At 54.4% G+C, this 6681-nt stretch overlaps 1 pseudogene; it reads left to right on the top strand.

Annotated features, from left to right (window-relative positions):
- The first annotated feature begins 3844 nt into the window (after positions 1 to 3844).
- On the top strand, positions 3845 to 4655 carry LOC101625992 (annotated as a pseudogene).
- Positions 4656 to 6681: the final 2026 nt, after the last annotated feature.

Here is a 6681-nt window from a genome sequence, read left to right as displayed (position 1 = left end):
GCTGTGTGGAAGTCTGTCCTAAGTGTGAGGAGGGCTGCAGTGCCCCTAGACAGGGCAAGGAGGTCAGCAAGTATTCCTGACCCTTTCTGCAGTTCCTTCTACAGGAAATAAACACTGAATTCCAGAGGGGAAAATTAGAACTGTGAGGGACTATATCTGTTAGGATTAAGTCAGTCTGTGAGTAACAGAGACTCAGAACAGCACGGCTTAGACAAGATCAAAGGTTCAGGGAAAGGCTGGTGCTTTCCAGTCAGAGCTGATGCAGCGTGCTCTCCCACAAAGTCTATGGGGAGCCAGGCTCCTCCCAGCAGCTCCCTGCAGTGCTGCCCACCCTCCCACATCCCCCACAGCAGGCCAAGCTGACCCTTACCACAGATGGAGGAAGGGCCCCAGAGAGCCAGCTGTTTTTGAAGGGAGATTCCCCAACATGGCCAAGCCATGACTCTCGCTCCATCATTGGCCTGACCTGAGCCCTCTGGCCACACCCATCTTCAGGAATGCTGGGAAACATCGATAGTCCGCGCTCTCTGCGATGCTTCCCTGCAGCCAGCTGGACATGCTGCTGTTGAACAGGAGTGGGCTAATGGTGTTGGGTGTGTGCGACCCCTCATCACCTTTCAGTGCAGAAGTTTAACCAGAGGTGGCTGCCGTTACCTGGGGGACATAAGCCTATCCCCTCTACCCACTCCTGCGGCCCCTGCCTCATCCCCTCGCAGCATCCATGTCCAGCCCCTAGCCCCTGGCCTCTAAGTTCACCTGTGGTCAGCTCTGGGGTTAATACCTGCAAAGCAGTGGTCACTTCTGGTGCCCACGTGACGCCCCCTCTCCCCCAGAGGCTTCTTCTAGCACCAAAACTTGCTCTGCCACACACAGGCCCAGCGAGGTTTGGAGGCGTGGACGTCTGTGGAGCAACTCTGGGAAGAGGGGAGGGAGAGGCAGTGGTTCCTCCCGGCATTCGTGGGCTTTGAGCACCACCTAAGCCCCAGTGCCCACACTCAGCACAGCCAGCACCCCTGTCCTGCTTCCTCACCCAAATAAGCTCTTGGTACGCAGGGCCTTACCTCAGGCACAAATTTTGGAGGAACCCAAATGAAGACAGTTGGGGGTGCCTGCTGATGGTCACCCAGATAATGAGTGACTAAATCAGAACTCAGACTCGGATCTCTAGACTTTCAGGCCAAATGTTGTTTCCACAGTGCCAGAACCAGACATGGGAGCATTTAAACAAGCCATTACTGTGTCAACAAATTGCAATCCTGAAATTGGCCTGATTTCTGAATCAAATCCTGGGCCCAAAGAGTGACTGGAGGAGTTGAAATGTAATAAAGACTCAGGCCATGTTTTAAAGATAATGAGCAGGACTGGCTTTGCTAACAAGTGGAGACCCTGCGTCCTCTGGCCCAGAGATTCTGGGAACGCCTGTTTGATGTTGCTTTTTTTTCTTTGTTAGGATTGCAGTGGGAGGCTGCGGTGTTCTGCCCCACAAGCACGAGACTGTTACTCTCAGAGCGGTGCAGAGAGACACCTCCCCAGGTCTCCTATGACCTCAGGGTCATCAGTTGGCACGGGAGGCCGACACAGGCAGCCCCCAACAGCCTAATGCCAACATCCATCCCCATTACAAGTGTGTGCCAGTAAACTGAGGCAAATGACTGAGAGGTTACCCCGAATTTGGGGATGGGGTTCCTGCATGGGAAAGGAAGCGGGGAGGGAGACAGGGAGGCCAGGGGAGCACCCGTGGATAGTGGCCAAGATCCTGTTGCGCCCTCCCAGGCTGCCCATCCTGCCCTGCCCCCGGCGGCTCCGGGCAGAACCATGGTTGCCACCACTAACAGCAGTCTCATTACTTGGCAGTGCCAGCTCTTCCTGCATTCTTTCCCGCAGGATTTGTGTGGTCTTGGCTTCCCATGCATGTGTCCTTCAAGTGCAACAGCCGTCCCATTTTCCAGATGAGAAAAGCGAGCCTTTCAAGCTCCAGTGACTTGACCAGGCTCACCCCACTCACAGTCCCAGCCTGTCTGCATGCAAGACCGCCTTTCTGGTGCCATGTCACATGGCGTCCTGGCCAGCGCTATCATGGGCGTTTCCACAAAGTCCCCAATTCTAACCGGGCAGGCAGGTAAACTGACCCCTGCTGCCTTGCCAGGTTAGACACTCTGAGGGGCAGTTCAAACCTGTCGCCTGCGCTAGACTGAGCTGTGCAGGTTCTGGTGAGGTGGCAGAGGTGGGTGAGGGGTACTAGGCCGCTCTCACCCTTTGTGTCTCCCCAGGGACCTTGGGTGAAACCATAGAGAGCCCTGCTCAGATGGCCCAGGGCTTTAGAAGGCCTGAGCCCTTTCAGGGAGGCTAAACAGCCCCTCAGCCGGCCAGAGGGCTTCCTTCCCTGGGGACACTTCCACCATCCCAGCTCTGGAGGGGCCCTACAGTCCCGACACCCTGCCTCCATCTTTCTTCAGTGCAGGTTCCAAAATAAGCTACCTTGGGGAAAGAAAGGGTTGATGAGAGAGGAGAAAGAACAGAAGTGGGAGAGGAAGTACTAAAAAATGACCTGGGATTCATTTTTCGAGACAGCAGACTCCTTAAATTTTTATACGAGGCAATGCGGTGATTAAGTGCAGCGGTGCCAGCGGCTTACTGGAAGGAGGGACCCCAGGGGAGGCGCCTCCACCCTGGCGAGGGGTGGCAGTCGCACCTGGCAGCCAGCGCCCAGGTCCAGCCCACTCCCGCAAGCCTGAGCTCCAAGGACACCTCGGGGCTCTTTGGGCCCTCTCCTGCATTCCAAATCATCAGCCATAAATCTCCCAGCCCTTCCCACTTTCTACTTAAGCTGTGCAGGCGGCGGGGGCAGGCGGACCATGCACTGCCGCTGGGCTGCCTCTTGATGAAATGGACAGGGTGGCGAGTGTCCGTGAATACCAAGGACCAGAGCAGCGACTGGAGCCGGGGTTTTCCTAATGCTATTAAAAGGCCTGTGAGCCCAGGGCTGTTGGCCGGCAGCGTCCAGAAAGCGGACACAGTAGCTCAAGAGCCTGTGATGGGTGGAGGCTGATGTGGGCTCCAGCACAGCCCTGAGAAAGGGAGAGGACTTTGCTGCAAGGGCAGGTCTGAGACCCCCAGGCCACAGCCCAGAACATGCAGCAGGCAACATTGCGCTAATTCTTGGCCACAGAAGTGAGCTCGGCTCTCAACAGGGATGATATTCGGCTCTTATGTACGGGTGACAAGGGGCCACGTGGATTATGTACGGGTCACAGGAGGCCACGCAGAATGCACAGACTCTTCCAGCCCCTGCTGGAGCAGAGCCGCCGACATTCCATTGGTCCAAGTGCCCATATGGCCGAGCCCCGTATTCCAAGGGTGAAGAAGTAGATGCCACCTCTTTGTCAATAAGGAGGGGCCATCACATCGCAGAGGGGCAGGACGCAAGGGTAGGCAAGGGCAGGTAGAACACTCCAGCCAGCCTTGCAAGCAGTCTTCCGCAAGCTGGCTCTTCCCCACAAAACCTCGCCATGTCGAAGTCGTCCGGATTATTTATGCTTCATCCCAGTGCCTCGTGCCTGTGAGGGACAAAGGGTGGGAGTGAGGGACTAGAAACACTGCTGCGAGGTACGTGCACTGCTTGTGAATCTACTTGTGAATCTACACTGTGCTGTTCGAATGTGGCTTTAGAGTCATTGTAAATGCATTTTGTAAACTAGAGGTCCCCCCCCCAACACACACACACACAAAAAAAAGATTTAAAAATATAATTAACGTGCTAAGACAGGATGTGAGATGGAATCAAATAAAATGTTCAGTTAAAACCAAAGACGGCCACTCCAGAGCCCCAGCGTCTGGCTTGGTTCCTGGCCCAGCCCCGAAGCTGACCACTTCTCTTTCTTTTCAGCATGACAGATGCCGCTGTGTCCTTCGCCAAGGACTTCCTGGCAGGTGGAGTGGCCGCGGTCCTCTCCGAGCTGAGGTGGTGCCCATCAGGCCCCTCAAGCTGCTGCTGCAGGTGCCATGTGCCAGCAAGCAAATCACTGCCGACCAGCACTGCAAGGCACAGCAGGCGGGGTGCTCGGTCCCCAAGGAGCAGGGCTCCTGTCCTTCTGGCGCAGTGGCCTGGCCAGTGTCATCAGACTTCCCACCCAGGCGCTCACCTTTGCCCTCCGAGATAAATGCAGGCAGCTCTTCCTGCATGGTGTGGACAAGGACACTCGGTTGTTGGTGTTACTCTGCAGGGACTCTGGCACCTGAAGGGGCCACTGGGGCCCTACCCTTGTGTTTTGTGTGCCCTCTCCATTCTGCCTGTACCCAGCTGCTGATGGGGGTAGCACTGGCGCTAAGGAGTTCAAAGGTCTTCATGACTGCATGGTGATGAGCTCCGAATCTGACAGGGCTGGGCTGGGTACTAAGGCGTCCATGTGTCTGCTACCTGCCAGGCTGCCTGCGTCCGCATCTGTGACACCACACAGATCCCAGAACAGTCCATCCTCATCCCCGGGTGAGCACGGCGGGTCACGGGCTGGGCTGGGTTGCCTTGCGGTCTCCACTGTGTGTCACAGTCTGCTGATGTGGTCAGGGCGCCAAGGGGCCGATTCTTGCGAGGCCGCGGTTCAGAGCTGGTGATGCGGGTTGTAGCCTCCAGCGTTCTCAGACACCCTGGTGCTGCTTTTGTGCTGATTTTGTACGATGAAATCAAGACGTTCACATGATTTCTTGGTCCCCCACTCTATTCCCCCCCCCCCCACCAACCCTGGGAACCAAGCATGCTGTAATTTGAAACTTATCTTGAGCATCCTTGACACTGTCAGCTGGTTATTTACCAGCAGCAACTATTTACTGGGTGAAAATTGAAGCCATAATATTCATCTGACCAGTTTTCTCATAAAGTCATTTCCATGGGGATGATGATGATGATGATTCTGGGACTCAATTATATATATATATATATAAATTTGAAGAAATTAAAAAAAACTGAACTACTAAACAGAAAAAGCAGAAATAGAGGGAAACATTTTTGAAGCACTAAAGATCAAGAGCAAAAAAAGAAAACAGTTTCCATATGGAAATTTTTAATCTAGTTATGTCAATAATTACTTTAATGTGAATTGGCAAAATATACCAAGTAAAAGACAGAGACTGCCAAACTGGCTTAAGAATATCTGTCTGTCTGTCTGTCTGTCTGTCTATTATTTCTCTCTGCTCTCTACAAGAAGCACGCCTTAACTGTTTCCAAAGATCTCTCTCTAAACATCACGCTCAAGCACAGGAAACTGTTGGCTGTGATGATCTCATCGGGCCAGCTCCAAGCTCCCCCGAATGTCATTCAACGGTCTCACGCCTGGGCCCCCACTTACTCCGCACCCCCAGGAACCTGATTGCTGCACGTGTCTGTGCTCCCAGACCTCTTCGTCCTTCCCTCCATCTGGAAATCCTCGCCCTTTCTTTGCTAATTTGTAAAATATCAGTGGACTCATAAGAACTTGATTGACACAGATTGTCTGGCCGAGAGAAAGCCGTAGACACCGTCAGCGGTGCTAAGCTGAGAGGGGTGCCAGTGTCAGAAGTGCCCATTTCTCCCTTTTATGCCAACTCTGGAACCTCCCTCGTCTACTACACTCCTCCTTCGGGACCAGCAGGCGCATGGGCTCTCACCGTCACCCCACCCGGCACGGCACTGTTTTTCTCCTCTTTGTTCGTTCAGGATGTGACTAAGTATTCCCACACTGCCCCATCGTGTGGTAGTCTGTCCATGGAGGCTGAGAGATCCCCAGCAGGAGGAAGACTATTTCATCCAGCTTCAGACTTTTCTTGACTCTGCTCCCACCCCCTACCTAACTCTAGCACATTGGCTGCACCTCGGAGGTGGTCACAGCAGGGTGAGTGGCTGGGTATGAGGATGAACACTTTATTTGAATTCCCCCAAGTCAAACCCAAGGTGAGGACTCAAGTGCAGATAGTTCTCCCAGGGTGATCTCAGGAAGCAGAAACACGTGGGATTTAAAGAAAGAGGGAGGAAGGTCCACAGAGGGGCAGAGAGAGAGAGCAGCCCTGGGGAGGTGGTGTGGACTGGAGACTTGCCGTCCCAGCCCTGGGGGCTCCCTGAGGAGGACCCCATGGAGTGTGGCTCGCTGGGGTATTGCAGCAGAATTGGGAGCCCAGGCATCTTTGTCCTTCCCTCGCCTGCCCCTCACTGGTCACTGCCCAGTTGTTGGTAATGCCAGGCAGTTACTGTGGTCACGGTCCAGTGGCCCTGGGTCAGGGGAAAGCCCTCAGGTAGGGCAGCAGCAGGTGGCATTGTGAGCACTGGGCGCTGGAGTGAAAAGATTTCCCCACTCCCACTGCAACCTGAATCACAGTTTTCATTGCAGACGGTCAGCCAGTGTTTTCTTACTTGCTCTCAGAAGTGTGCCCTCTGCCCATGGTGCGGTTAGAAGGGGCAGACCCAAATCGCCACCTTCCCTCTGAGGAGCAGCCTGAGTCTCACTGTGCCCGGATGGTGACCGTCACTGACACTTTCCATGTAGCTCCACACGCCTGGGCTACTACTACAGGCTCCGTGCTGCTGAGCAACTTCAAAGTATGGTCACTACGGTCTCAAGGGCCTTCCCACCCACAAAATGTGCCAAGAACAGGATGGGGGTGGGGTGTCCACCAGGGAAGCACACCCCCAAGGACCATCACACAAATGGCAGA

The sequence above is a fragment of the Condylura cristata genome, unplaced genomic scaffold (assembly GCF_000260355.1).
Source record: "Condylura cristata isolate star-nosed mole 26May11 unplaced genomic scaffold, ConCri1.0 scaffold00004, whole genome shotgun sequence".
NCBI classification, from domain to species: domain Eukaryota; kingdom Metazoa; phylum Chordata; class Mammalia; order Eulipotyphla; family Talpidae; genus Condylura; species Condylura cristata.
Note: the sequence above shows the minus strand (reverse complement) of the source record. Positions and strands in the feature narration are given on the sequence as shown.